This window comes from Cyprinus carpio, chromosome B22, assembly GCF_018340385.1.
Source record: "Cyprinus carpio isolate SPL01 chromosome B22, ASM1834038v1, whole genome shotgun sequence".
Lineage (NCBI taxonomy): Eukaryota > Metazoa > Chordata > Actinopteri > Cypriniformes > Cyprinidae > Cyprinus > Cyprinus carpio.
Genome location: NC_056618.1, coordinates 21,633,488 through 21,647,590, shown reverse-complemented (window position 1 = coordinate 21,647,590; position 14,103 = coordinate 21,633,488). Strand labels below are relative to the sequence as shown.

At 36.1% G+C, this 14,103-nt stretch overlaps 1 protein-coding gene across 5 annotated transcripts in view; it reads left to right on the top strand.

Annotated features, from left to right (window-relative positions):
- LOC122141800 (protein phosphatase 1 regulatory subunit 29-like) overlaps positions 1–14,103 on the top strand; it is a 125,537-nt gene that overhangs the window by 17,857 nt on the left and 93,577 nt on the right. For 3 of the 5 annotated variants that reach the window (XR_006158112.1, XM_042749961.1, XM_042749962.1), the window contains exon 1: positions 4,069–4,171. The exons of 1 other annotated variant lie outside the window; for it this stretch is intronic. The gene's annotated coding sequence lies outside the window, so the exon portion shown is untranslated. Of the gene's footprint in view, positions 1–4,048; positions 4,172–14,103 lie in introns of those variants that run through there. One more of the 5 variants, XM_042749964.1, reaches the window with a different exon arrangement.

Here is a 14,103-nt window from a genome sequence, read left to right as displayed (position 1 = left end):
AGACCTCAAGGTTGGTTAGGCTGAGTATGAGGAGTAGATTTTGTGTTTGGGTAAATTGGAACTGGAAGTAATTTTGACAGTTCTGTTGAAGTGAATGCTGGTGTATGTCTTTAAGGAAGAGACTGGAGTTGGTTTGGTTGGGATAGTCAGATCTAAAGCCAATAAACCAAGATGCTTTAAGAATGGTATTTTGTGATTTTTCTTGATGTCCTTAGAGCTGTGGAGCCCCTGTGTCTTTAACTCTTTTGGCCAATAGATGTCCTTAAGCATTACTGCTGTGGCACTGTCCATGGTGCTGAAATTGATATAAGTTGAATAGACAATGTTTTGAATGAACGAGAGGTTCTCGTACTTTCTCAATCCTTTCTGTCTAGAATGTTTGTTTTTCTTAACCTTTGAAGACACCTTTTGACCTTTAATAGAGATAGTTTACTCAAAAAAGAAAATACTTTTCACCATCATTTTGCTCCAAACTTGTATTATCTATATAAAGAACACCAATGGCATACAATATTGTTTGGGCTCCAGCGTCCTTCAGAATATCTTCTTTTGTGCTTAGTAAAGATTTGAATTGACATTAGAGTGAGCAATGATGACAGAATTTTCATTTTTAGGTGAATTATCCATTTAAACTCCAGCTCCAACAGAATCTCAAATCTAACCCAAGTCGCAGAGATGCAAAAGAAAGCTCAGTTATGCTTCCTACAGCTGCAAATCATTCTCCTAAAAGCATATGTTGCTGATCTTGAGGGAGCTTCTATCTTTATAGAAGCTATCCTGTGAGTCCCTGCATCAGTAGCACTGATCCTGTAGAAAGTTTGTAAATCCATCAAGCCAGATATGTCAAAGCTCCTCTGCTATCTGTGAGCATATGTGTTTGAAGGTAGTTCCAGCACTATTTTTCTACTTTTGCATCCAGAGTAAAAGGACAAGCAGTCACTAATGTCTCTTATATGTTTAAATAGTTACAGTATGTTTGATGTTTTCTTGAATTTATAGATGTGACATGCATGGTGTCTTGGAAGTCCTATAGAAGGTTCCTATAGTAACCTTTATTTCCAAAACACCACCTGCTTAGTGATTGACTTGCTGCTGTGAGGCAGCAAGATGTATAATAAGCTTCCTATGATGTTTACTGTGCCTTTCGGACTGAATATGCACTCCCCATTATTTGTACTCCCACTTAAGATGGTCGGTTATCCTGTTTAGTTCACTTCTCATGCCGACTAAACGAATTCTAACAAGTTAAAATCTAAAACAGGTCCAGTGTAGGCAAACACTAGGCAAGACTTTTTGTGAATGAGCCTCTCTCACCCTCCATTCACCTATATTCAGTGCCTGAAATCTCTCTGAGGATGTTTCAGGATGCCAGAGGGGGAGCTGCACAGTCATTCACGTGAAAGATTGATTTGACACATGCGGGCAGCTGTGGCTGCTCGCGCTCTGGCGGAGTGCCTCTCTATGACGTCAAAGGCTCCTGCCTGCTCGCGTGGGCGCGCGCTTGCTCGCGCGGGTAGAGACACGCGCTGACAGAGGCGCGCTACGTGCTCAGAGTGAGAAAACAGATGTGCTTGGTGGCCGCTGGAAAAGACAACGGATAAAAACCCGAAGCTGTATGAAAAATGAATTTATGCGGATTAAGAGACATGCGCGTCTCGTGGATCTCCAGTTTAGATGTTACGGTCAAGAAATAAGCCGTTGCAGTAAATCCAATAATAACGTGTTGTGTGTGTGTGTGTATGTATGTATGTGTGTGTGTGTGTGTGTATGTGTATATGTGTATATATATATATATATATAATCTGAGATATGGATTCTTATGATCCTGTGCACCATCTGTGCTTTTATTCGGTATGTATATTAACCCGTTCTCACTCCCACAACGTCAAAGTGTAGGCCTATGTGAATTAAGAGATTTGGATCGTAGGGAATTTGATGATTTTTGGATTCCAATTCCTTAAAGATTACATGAATGATTTGTTTGGTACTTTTGAAGAATAAATATTAAGAAAGTCTAAATTATCAGCAGTCGGTTGCCACATGTGAGATCAATAAATGAGAAATGTAAATGTAATGGTTTATAATAAATGTAAATTTTTGCAAAAGGTTAAATAGACTTTTGAGGTAGAATGAATACAATTCAATAATTTGACCTACATATATAGCCTATTAAATAAAATACTTAGAAAAATGAACATTTTATTAACTTTTTTTTTCTTCATATGAGTAAATTTTCTAGGCCTACTTGTTAAAGCAAATGTCCTATTTAGCTAGACTTAGAGGTTGTCATGTGAACAGTAAGTAACTATAGTTACACAAATTTAAGTCTCAGGAGCCTTACAACACAACACCTTAGTCAGATTAATTCAGTAACCAATTAAAGTGTTTACTAAAAGGAATCCGGCTCATTTGTTATTCGGAGTACTGGTATGGATTGGATTCACTTAAAAGAACAGGCTCTGAAGAGTCCGAAATAGGATACTTCCCTACAATATCCTCTAGACAAAAACAGTATGTGAAGAGGGAAAACAGCAGGTTAAAAGTCACCAGATAGCCTGCCATTTCTAGTGAGATTCTTAGCATCCAGTGGACGCTATCCAGAGGCCACAGGAGGGGATGAACTGCACTGATATAGCTACAGTATAGGTTACAGCACATGATAAATGTAATGGGCTATGTCTGGATTATATTCATACTACGCGCGTTAATAGCCTATAGAACCATTTTTTTTTCCTAGTGGACAAAAGTGATATGTTATGAATCTCATCTCCGGAGCAGGGTTATCCTCATTTTTAACAAACGTGTTCATTGTGAAAAGATCCAGTATTGGAATGTTTTGATTAAAAAAAACTCATATTCAGTCCCAGAAAAACAATGCACACATAAACAGCCGTTTTAGCTTTTGAGGGGAAAAGTGTTAAATTGTGATGTAAAACAAATAAACTGGAGTGTTTTGTTCTTACCTTTTTCGAAAAGTCGATTCAGGAAAAACTTTGTAGCCTACTAATGAGCAATGCTAGAGCCTTTACGTAAAGGGATCACGTGCCGCTTCGTTCATCCAATCAGTGGCAAAGAACGTTAACCCAGCTAACAATTTTACGTTCTGGGAACGTTAGTTTTTGGTTCCCAGAGCGTTCCCAAGAACGTTCCCTATTGGTTATCCAGGAAAGTTTTCTTAACGTAAATTGAACGTTCCCTTAAGTTTAGGGGAACGTTCCGGGAACATTCCCTTTAGGTTATAAAAATATAACCTAAAAATAACCTACAGGGAACGTTCCTAGAACGTTCTTGTTTGGTTCCCAAAAAAATAACCAAATGGGAACCATACGGGAACGTTAGGGGAACGTTCTGTGTTTGCTGGGAACCTGGAGTTTATGTGCAGTGTACAAGTGTCATCTTTTAAATACACAGGTTTAATTGTTAACCCCGGGAAAATTATGAGCAGCGATGAACGAACAGTATGATGTATTCTGTTTACCCAGAGTTTAGAATGACCCAGGGTTAAAAATTGTGATAAAGCCCGAGAGAGAGTAGGCTACGCGATTTTGGTTCCAGCCGTCAACGTGCATATTCCGTTAATTAAACCGCTGTTTTAAGTGATTCATCAAAAGAACCAACTCATGAGAGTCATTTGCTTGGGAACTGTACTTGCACTGGTAGGCTACCTATATTTGATTCACAAAAAGAGTCGATTTATTAGTTTGATAATCGGACTAAATTGACCGGGTTGTATGTTTTCGTTTCACACACACACACACACACACACACACACACACACACACACACACACAGACACACACACACACAAAAAAGAGTCGTAAAGTCATTACTTTAGTTGCGTTTGACTGACTAAAAAGCAACCAGTTCAGAGGAGTCATTCGTTGAGGAGTCAGGCTACACTGATCCAGTTGCAGGTCTCTCTCTCTGATCTCTCTCTCTCTGCTCTCTCTCTCTCTCAGTCTCTCTCCCCCCCCCCTCTCTCTCTCTCTCTCTCTCCTCTCTCTCTCTCTCTCTCTCTCTCTCTCTCTCTCTCTCTCTCTCTCTCTCTCTCGCGCGCGCGCGCGCGCGCCAGCTCAGTCCGTATCTCCGTCGGTCTGAGTCCTCAGCGCTGGCAAGGGATAACAAACTGCTTTTCCGCAGCAATACGTGGTCAACGGAACAGCCCACAGAGGTAGGAATGCAATTCCGAATTCAATCATTTATGTGTAAAACTGCTAAAGAAACCAAGCCCGTGAGATTTTTTTTTTTTTACAATTTATTTGATCAATATCCCCTCCATTGATGAGAAGTGATTCATTTGGAAAGCCACCTGCATGCTGATCTGTGTGAGCAGGGGTTTAGTGAGATGTGTTGCATCCTTCAGCTGAAGATAACGCGGCTTTATCAGATCTTCCCTGGCACTATCAGAGTTTCAGAAGATGGTTAGGTTTTAGAAATGCATCCCAAACCAGATTCAGGGCATTTATAAAACCCATACGAGGACCGTACAAACAAAAACAGGTGTTCTGTATAGACTTCAGATGGTGTTTCCAGCTTTTTCTTCTGAAGATTATTGATATTTCTATACATTTAATAACTCTGCATATGTGTTTTTGTTTTATTGGCTGTTACAGGCTTGAAGAAGTAGTGCAAAAATGAGATTCCCTATCCTTGTCTACTTTTTGTACAATATTTCATTCGAGTCTTTATAATAATAAAAGAGCGAACGGTTTAGGGAATCTTCTTGGCATGCGTTCACCAGAGCATCTTTTTGTCTTTGGAAATAAAACGTACTGATGGATGTAAACGACAGAGAGGGGGTGCTGGGAAAGATACGGGACGGGGGAGAGCGCCATCGTTTGATTTATAACCTCACAAATACGCAGCGACTGCCGAAGCCTGGGGTCCCCGCTTTGACTCGCTGTCATTTTAACAGCAGACGCCGATTACACCGGAATACTGATAAAAGACAGAATAGCTCCCTCTGCAAGGGCTTCAGAAAGCTCTTTACCACAGCATGGAGAGAAATCAATGTGATTAGGGAGCTACACTACAACCACACCTGTTTCATTACAGCACACAGCGGCAGCTGGAATATCTGCGAGCTCCGAGCATTAAAACCACATGCAATTGAAATAAGAGTCTTGTGGCTTTTAGTCGAGGTATTTTTTTTTTTTTTTTTTTTTTTTTTTTTTCAGCTTTGAAGCTGTTTGGATGATCGTATACTACAAAATTTGACAATTTGTGCTTTGACTTTTTGTACATCATATTATGTATTCATTTTGTATTATATCAAATTTCATATTGTATCAAAGTTCATATAAACATTTATATTTAGGCATCTAAAATGTAATCTATAGGAACATTTACAATGAAATGCAATGTATTTTTCTATTACAGTTAAAAATATATATGTAGAACTGCTTTTGTTCGGTTGTAAAACAATTGGCTGGAACCGCATTATTTTGCTTTTATCTGATATTAGCTGTCATTTGCCTACTGTTTTGTAAGAATACTTAAGCATGGAAACGACTGTCATTAGGTCTTTAAAGTGAACATGAAACACCAATTTTGCTTCTGTAAAGCAATTGCATGATAAACATGATAAAAGTACACTGTAACAGTAATGATGGTAATTTTAAAGGTAAAAGTCTGCAGTTACTGTAACTGGTTAACAGTACGTTCAGTGAAAAACTGCAATAGATCTAATGGGCATTTCATGAACGTAATGGGTATTTCAATTTAATAAAATACTGTTAAATCTAGTTTTTGGAAGTGAAAAAGAACAACGTCATCCTATTATTTACAGCGGAAAAACCGTAAATTGATTTCCCAGAATTCTCTAACTATTCACATAAGATTTTTTTTATTTTATTTCATATGTTATTTGACTTTTATTGAAATAATTATTTCTACTTACAGTTAATTTTTTTTGTTTTGTTATGTTTTATATTTTATTATGTTGGTGTCATGCATGACACTTCACACTTTCTGCAAATTGGTATTTACCTCAGCTTGTGGAAAAACTGCTTGTGAACAGTATTTTCGCAGTTTTAGAAATTGTAATATATTAATATTATTCACTTTTTTTAAACCATTATTGTAAATTCAATCTGTAAAACCTCAAAGTTGCTACTGTATTTTTACTGTAAAGTTTACAAGCACAGCTGCCTTTTTTTACTGTAAATGTAAGTTATTTATTTTGTGTGAGGTTTCATTTTATCCATTAAAAGTGACTGAATTGTAAAAAGGGGTGGAGTTGAGTAGTGATGTCACTCAGAAGGGAAAGCTATTCTGGAAGCAGAGCAAGTTATTTTGATGATTATTTGAAAAAAAGTAAAAAATACTATTCCACATTAAATAGTGTGCAATTAGACAGAGAATGTGTACTAGAACTAAACTGGGTCTATTTCAAATTTACACTGGCTTTACATTGAGCTTGCAGCAGTTTTAATGACGGGTTGGATGAGAAGCTGATTCTTGGGTTAAACCACAGTGGATGAATTTAAAGATGATGAATTGACCCCTCACTGCCAAAGCCTATTTGCCCCATATGGCAATGCTGAGTATGTGACTTCATTATTTGCAGCCTGGTTTGCAGGCTTTTGATTTATCTGCGGCCTTTTTTAGACAGATCCACAGGTGCCAGGAGTAAGTCACGAGGCTGATTGGTTGAAGACAAACCTTCACGTGAGCCAGTAAAAAAAAAAAAAAAAAAATATTACTAATTTTAGAAAAATCATTTTACCTTTGAGGCGATCTAAATTTAAGTATTCTACATAAAGCACATATTCTACATAAATAAATGAATATAAAACTTCTGAATGAAAAAGACATTTACTAAATGGCTGAATATGCGGAGTATGTGACTTCATTATTTGCAGCCCGGTTTGCATGGTTTTGATTTATCTGCAGCCTTTTTTTAGACACATCCACAGGTGCCAGGAGTGAGTCACACGGCTCCTTGTTTAAAGGCACACCTTTACGAGAGCCGGTGTGTTTAAATGAAATGAGAATGTATGCCCACACGTCCACCCCAGCACGTTTGCCTGCGGGACTCTTTCTGTGTTGTTTTACTGAATACACACACAATGCAATATTGCCAGCAGGTGTGTAGTGACAGCTATAGGCGCATGGTAGGCTGGTCAATGGTATATCCATTTCATATTGAGCTCAGATAGAGTGTGGCAGGTACAAAACATGAAAGAACAAGCAAGATGTAGAAGGGTTTTGATGCAGGAAATCGCACACACAATTCATACTTTGATATACATATGTCTGTGACCCAAGCATGCCCACTAATAAAGACAGACTGACCCTCTCTAATTCGTAATACCATCACTACAGCCTCTTGAATACAAAATCTGAATGAACATCCTGAATATTAATGACTGTGTTTCCGTTCTGACATTTTGGGGGTTTGATTAATTTCTGTGATATTACAATGCTGTGTGTTAAGGGTTTTGTGTGTTATCGTTTCATCCTTGTCTTATCAAGAACGATGTTTGTGCTTTAGGGTTCTTGAGTTATTGGCATTGATGGTTCCATGAAGAACCTTTAACATCCATGGAAACTTTCCATTGAACGAAGAGCTCTTTAAAGTGGAAAATGGTTCTTTAGATTATTAAAATGTTCTAAAGTGTTCCTATAAAAACTGTTCATTGAAAGGTTCTTTAAAGACCTTTTTAAGTGTCATATGATGTTGCTAAAAAGAACATTATTTTCTGTATTTGGTGTAATGCAATGTGTTTATGTGGTTTAAGGCTCAAAAAACACATTATTTTCCACATACTGTATATTATTGTTGCTCCTCTATGGTCCAACTTTCTGAAAAGCGTCGACTTTTTCAAAGCACATTGTTCTGAAAAGTGAGCTATCCAGTGGGTTGTGATTGGCCGAATACCTCAAGCGTGTGACGGAAATGTTACGCCCCTTACCATTCTGTGATGCCGTGTCCCGGTGCGACGAGACAAAACCAATAAAACCCATTACAAACGAGGCATTTGTTGCATCCATTGGGGACATAATTACTGATCACAATGACTTATACCCTCTTTTTACGCATTACGTTAAGTTACGTATCTTGTCGCGTAAACATAAAACCATGTCTGCATTTGTGATCAGAAAAATGACAAACAACAAGTTCTGCTCTACACTGCTTAAATCTCGGGTTTGAATCATCAGTGGCAAATTCTTTATGAAAATGTACTTACAGGCTGTGAGTCACAAGTGCCAAACTGTCCTTGCAAAGTTGGAATTGCCCCACTTTATAGAAACAACCTTTGAGCACAGTCTTCCCAGGTTCAGGAAACAGTCCTCCATAAAATATGCTGTACACATCTGAATATTTGGGTTGAACTGTTCTGAAACAATGTTGTAAATACAACTTAACCATTGAATTCTAGTTGTGTCCCCTTTTTTATTTCATAGGGTTCCTAATGTGGATGTTAGTTTCTTTAAAGATTACACAGGTTATTGATGTTACATTTATGCATCATATAAAAACTTGGTAAAATGTTTCAAATTTGAATTCTTAGGTTAAGTTGAATCTAGGTACCTTTAGATGCAGTATTAGGCTTATTACATTAATTTCCTTTCAGAATGTTGTTTGTTGTTGCAATTTTTCACCAAATGTCTGTTTTTGTTCTTTGAGAAGTTCTTGATGTTAGATTGTAGGCTCCTCAGGTTGGCATCATCCACTAACAGAGAAGCACCTTGTTTGCTTTACCAGATTTTCGGTACAAAGTTCTCCTATAGCGTCATAAATTTACATTTATTTGTCCTGCTATGGAATCAAGCTGTAAAGCCCTCTTGGTTCTAATTAGAACCATTATTTTTAAGGCTTTAGTCTGGACCATTTAAGACAGCTGGCATCTGTACTAATAGTGATAGACTGAGGGAAGGGAGAGCAGGTGAGAGGAGGCAATTAATGGCTTTTAATCTAAAGTGAAAATAATCAATGAGGTGTTCACAGTTCTAAGGGCCAGTGGGGATTCTGGCCATCAGAGTGGAGCCATCCAGCTCAGAGGATGAAATATGTTGTAGCTGATAAGGTATGCGTGTGGGGCCAGTATCTGCGCATATGCTTAGCGTTGAGGAAATCAGGTGTGACTGAGTGCTGATTTGGACCGAGGGTGGTCTGCAGCCTGCAGTGAGATGTTTATACATGCAGCTGTGTAGACGCACATTCGCTCTTGGACGTCGGTTTATCTGAGACTAGATCATTCCCAATGCATTTCCATTCATTCTGCCTATTTACTCTCCTCCCAAATACTACAGGAAAAACTGTTAAAAGCCCAGTTCCCTCTCTTGTATAACAAAGGCTGCAACATTATTTTAGCCAATTCTGCAGAAGTTAGTTTCCTTCTTTTTTCTTTTTTTTATCTTTTTGGTCAATATTTCTTATCTGCTTTTTTAAGGCTGAGTGATGTTCTGACTGGTCTTTTGGAGCATAAGAAGTTTGGCCAATTACCACAATCTTATGGATTTAGCAATGATGTCGTGGTCACTGAACATTAATGACACTGAAGTTAGGATACTATTGGTAGTTGCAAATGAGTTCAGAACTGACCTCACTCTTTTATTCTTCCTCACTTAGCACTAGAGACGAAGAAGGAACTGAGACGATCTTTTTAAGGCATATGCATATAGCAGTGCTTCCCAACCAGGTTTTTTTTTGTATCATCTTGCTTCAAAGTGATGAGAGTTAGAGAGTGAAACCTGTGCGCTGAACACTGCCGGGCGGTGCGCTGCGCCATATATTTTTGGCTAATTTTCGTCTGTTTTCCTCTTTTTTTGGCCAAAAGCTGAAAATGCAGATAATCTTCGGCAGCCGAAAATTCGGTGCATCCCTGGTGCTAAGCATTACTATGATGCTTATAAACTACTAATGTTTTTTTTCTCTTTCTCTTGTTTTTTTTTTTAAATGCTTAAACATTTATTTGCCCTCAGGCTTATAAGATGTATATGAGTTTGTTTCTCCATGGGAACAGATTTGGAGAAATTAAGCATTACATCACTTGCTCGCCAATAGATCCTCTGCAGTGAATGGGTGCCGTCAGAATGAGAGTCCAAACATCAAAATAATCCACAAGTAATCCACACAACTCCAGTCCATCACTTAACATCTCATAAACTGAAAAGCATTGCCTACAAAAATTACTTTTTTTTTTTTTTTTTTTTTACGTCAAAGTGTTGCTCTTGGCTAAAATATGAGTGCTCTATCCATTATATTACTTTCTCAAGTGAAAAACTAATCATTTGAAGCATTTTTCCAAATTTGTTCGGATGATGAAACAAAATTGGATGGCCAGAAGGTGAGCAAGTTAAGGAAATTTTCAGTTTTGTGTGAACTGTTTTTTTTTTAAGCATTCAAGATTATTTAAAAGGTAAAGAAAAAAAATCTTATCTGAGAATCATCTTAAAATTAATTTAATACGATCTTATGTTTTTGATGTTGTATTTTATTTTGCATCTTGCAACATAAAAATGCTGTATTTGACACTGCTGAGTTAAAAAATTGTTTGTCATGTAATGTTTCACATCCTTTACATAGAGACATTGTTCAGTTTTAAGAAGCCATACATATAAAAAGAAACTTCTGACCCAAAGTCTACAGCATTACTGACCATGAACTCTAGAGCAATGCAATAACCCGTACCGTTCAGTAGACATGCATATCTGAGGCCTAGCTTTAATTTAGCTCTAATTTGTGTCTAATAGAGTCATACTGTCAGACTATTTCAGTAGGACCCAAGAGATGGCCCTGAGGAACACCGGAGGCCAGTTACCACTCTTCAATTTCTGTTAGATAAGTAATATTGCACGTAACACGGTCCTTTTGGTTAGCAAACTTAAAATGACATGCTATGTAATTTAATTTATAAAGCTAATAGCCTGTGGTTAAAAAAATAAAAATAAAAAAAAAATAAAAAAGATTTACTGTTTATTCAAGAAATGAAATTTCTCTCAGAAAAAAAAAAAAAATCTAACTATTAAGTGTCTCACATTTAGCTTTTAATTTACTCTGACTAAATAGCAATTTGGCATTGAATGTGGCATGTTAAGGCAATCTGAATACAGAATTTAATGCTTCTGTCCCTTAAATCAAATCCTTTTTTTTGCAGAATAAAATTGGTTTTGAAGTAGAAAATGTCTGTACACCACACTTTGTAGCACAGTAATGTGAATTTCACCAGAAACAAAAGTAGTACTCAAAGTGAAACTTTTAACACCTCAGAAATATTTTAACAATCTTAAATAGATCGCTTGGGGCAAGGAGGGTTTTTTTTTTTTCTCAATTCTCACAGTTCCCTCTTACTTTTGGTTCTCTGAGAAGTTAAAGTTTTAGTAAACTCTTAGTACCTTGCAAAACTTCAGCTTGCTTAAAAAAAAAGATTAAAATAAAGATAAAAAAAACGCAAAACTGAACTATTTCCTTCTTCTGTCTCTCCTCTGTTTCAGTTTCCCCCAGTTTCATTTTCTTCTAAGCAGTATAAACATGGCCACAATTACCAACGTGATTTTACATATGCAAGGTTGGAAAGGTTTGGGAAGAAGGGACCCAGTCAAATCAATGCATGTTTTTTCTTCTTCTTTCATTCTTCTAAATCAGCATTTGTTTCAATCTCACAGCTGATCAAATCTGTGGCTTTAAATTTAGCTGTAATGATAATTATAGATAATGGATTCACTGGAGGAGGCCTTTTTAATTTTATACCTGATAGCTTGTATGGCCTACTAAGCATATGTTCTAGTATGCTGAAGTGATTTTATTGATGAATAGATTCAAACTCTAGAGTGCTGTTTAAATGATGGCTAATGTCTTTAATTGCATGTCAGCTCTGTGTGCATCTTTCGTTGTGGAGCTCAAATTTTTAATGATATATATTTTTGTGAATTTTAACTATATGCAGAAAATATTTAATTTATTTCATTCATCACTAACTAGTGGAAGTGAATAACCTGCTTTATGTGAATTTAACAAAAGTCATTATTTAATTTTTTATTGTGTTTGTTAAATAACCTGTATGAGCGGTGTTTTAGTGTAAAAAAAACAATAAATTATTGGTTTCAAGTAGTGTTATTTTAGTACTATTTATATAGTATTATAGCATAAATATTAATTATAATTATTTATTATTATTATTTAGATTTTGTTTTTATTTTTATATTTTCCCCTTAAATTTTTCATTGTAGTGCTTCTGAATTTTTTTTATATTTAATTTATTTAATCTTTTATTCCATTTTAGAACCTAAACTTAAACTTTTATTTTTCTGATTTTAAGTTTTTAACTTAAAATCATTCATAGAATATTTATTTTTTATTTTATAGCAGCCTTATTTTAGTCAAAAATAAAATAAAATTAATAATTTTAGTTAACAAATAACCACACAAGCTTTTTTGACATTCATATCCTCATCGTAGCTAGTTTGATTTCAATATTGATAATCATATCTGTTTGGCCGATTGACAGGTTTTTAACTCCACACTTGTAAAATTAAAACTCTACGGACAGCTTTAAATTCAGAGTGAACAACTTTCTGTTTTCATTTTTTGTTCTTTTGTGTAAAGAACTTTTTGGCAAGTTTGTGTACATCTCATTTGCGGTCGTTGAATTGTATTACATATCAGCTTTCATTTTCCCACTTTTTTCCTATTTCGATCAAAAACAAATGCCATTTGGTGTCTTTGGCATCAGTCTTGATTTAAGAGTTAGGACAGAACAGATGAATTTCAGAAAATACCATCTTTAATCTCAGTCTGTAATGAAGCTTGGGTAAATAATTAGTTTGGAATGACATGAGAGCATCTGTGTATTTGTCCACATTCTTCTGTGTGTGTCCTCGAGAATGTAAACAGCTCCTCCCTACGTTCCTCTGAGCGTGTGTAATGACTGAGCGTGCATTGATGTCCACCCTTCAGCCGAGATGCATGATGTGATAATACACACATCCCAGAGAGGGGGTATTTAATTATCGTCATCTCCATAATTAATCATCAGAGGGCAGAAACGCCCTCCCCCCTTCATTGAGGCCACCCCACCCTCATTAAATCACATCTTAACGAGTCAGGATGTGACCCACGCATGACTAATTTATTTATTTAAGCCATTTAAAGTCTCTTCCCATCATTGTGCCTTCGTTTGAGATGGTAATGGTATTTGAGCTCACTAATTAGCTCTTGAGGTTAATTCATGGGCAGGTGGAAGTGCTTTCATCAGGTGTTGTAATTGGTGGGACTGGGAAAGTGATAATTGTGATCTCCTCGCTGGAATTTCCTTAATTCTAAGTGCACTTGAAGGTGCAATATTGCTTCAAGTGTTTGTTAGTAGGTTGCTAGGGTGTTTTGGGTGGTTGCTAGGTGGCCATTTATTGGACTAAATGGAAAAGCCAATGTTTTTGATGTTCTAGTACCTAAATATGGTCTGACTGCAAATTTGGTTTACTGTATAGTGAGGCACTTCTAATGGAAGCAAAATTGCTTGCAACCTTTTCTGTGTAAAGTTAGAGCCAATGTAACAGCACTGTTTAAGCTTTTCATAAAATTATAAACTTCACATTTCCACTTTTACATCTTCCAAAAACTGGCCGCATTCACTTCCATCGTAAATGATTCACTGTAACCTCTTAGAAAGAAATTTTTTATATATATATATATATTAAATATATATATATATATATATATATATATATATATATATATATATATATATATATATATATATATATATAAAATATGATAAATACAGTTTAAATAGTATAGTCACAAGATGTAAACAATGAAAATGATTAGATTACTTAAAAGATTACTTAAAATGATTAGATTACTAACCTTATCTATGCGAAATTATATGCAACTTTACAAAACTGTAAGCCATAAAACAACTGTAAAAATAGTTTTTAAACTGTTTTATGGCTCAAATTAAACAAGTTTTAAATGCTCTCAAAAAATTGGGCCCATTCACTCCCATTGTAAGAGCCTCACTGTAACCTTATAAAAATAATTATGCCACATTAATTAGTTAACATTATACCATAAATGCTGTTGACTGAGCTTAAATGATCCTGGAAGGTTCCTAAAGGCATAGTTCACCCAAAAATGAAAATTCTGTCATTTTTCTC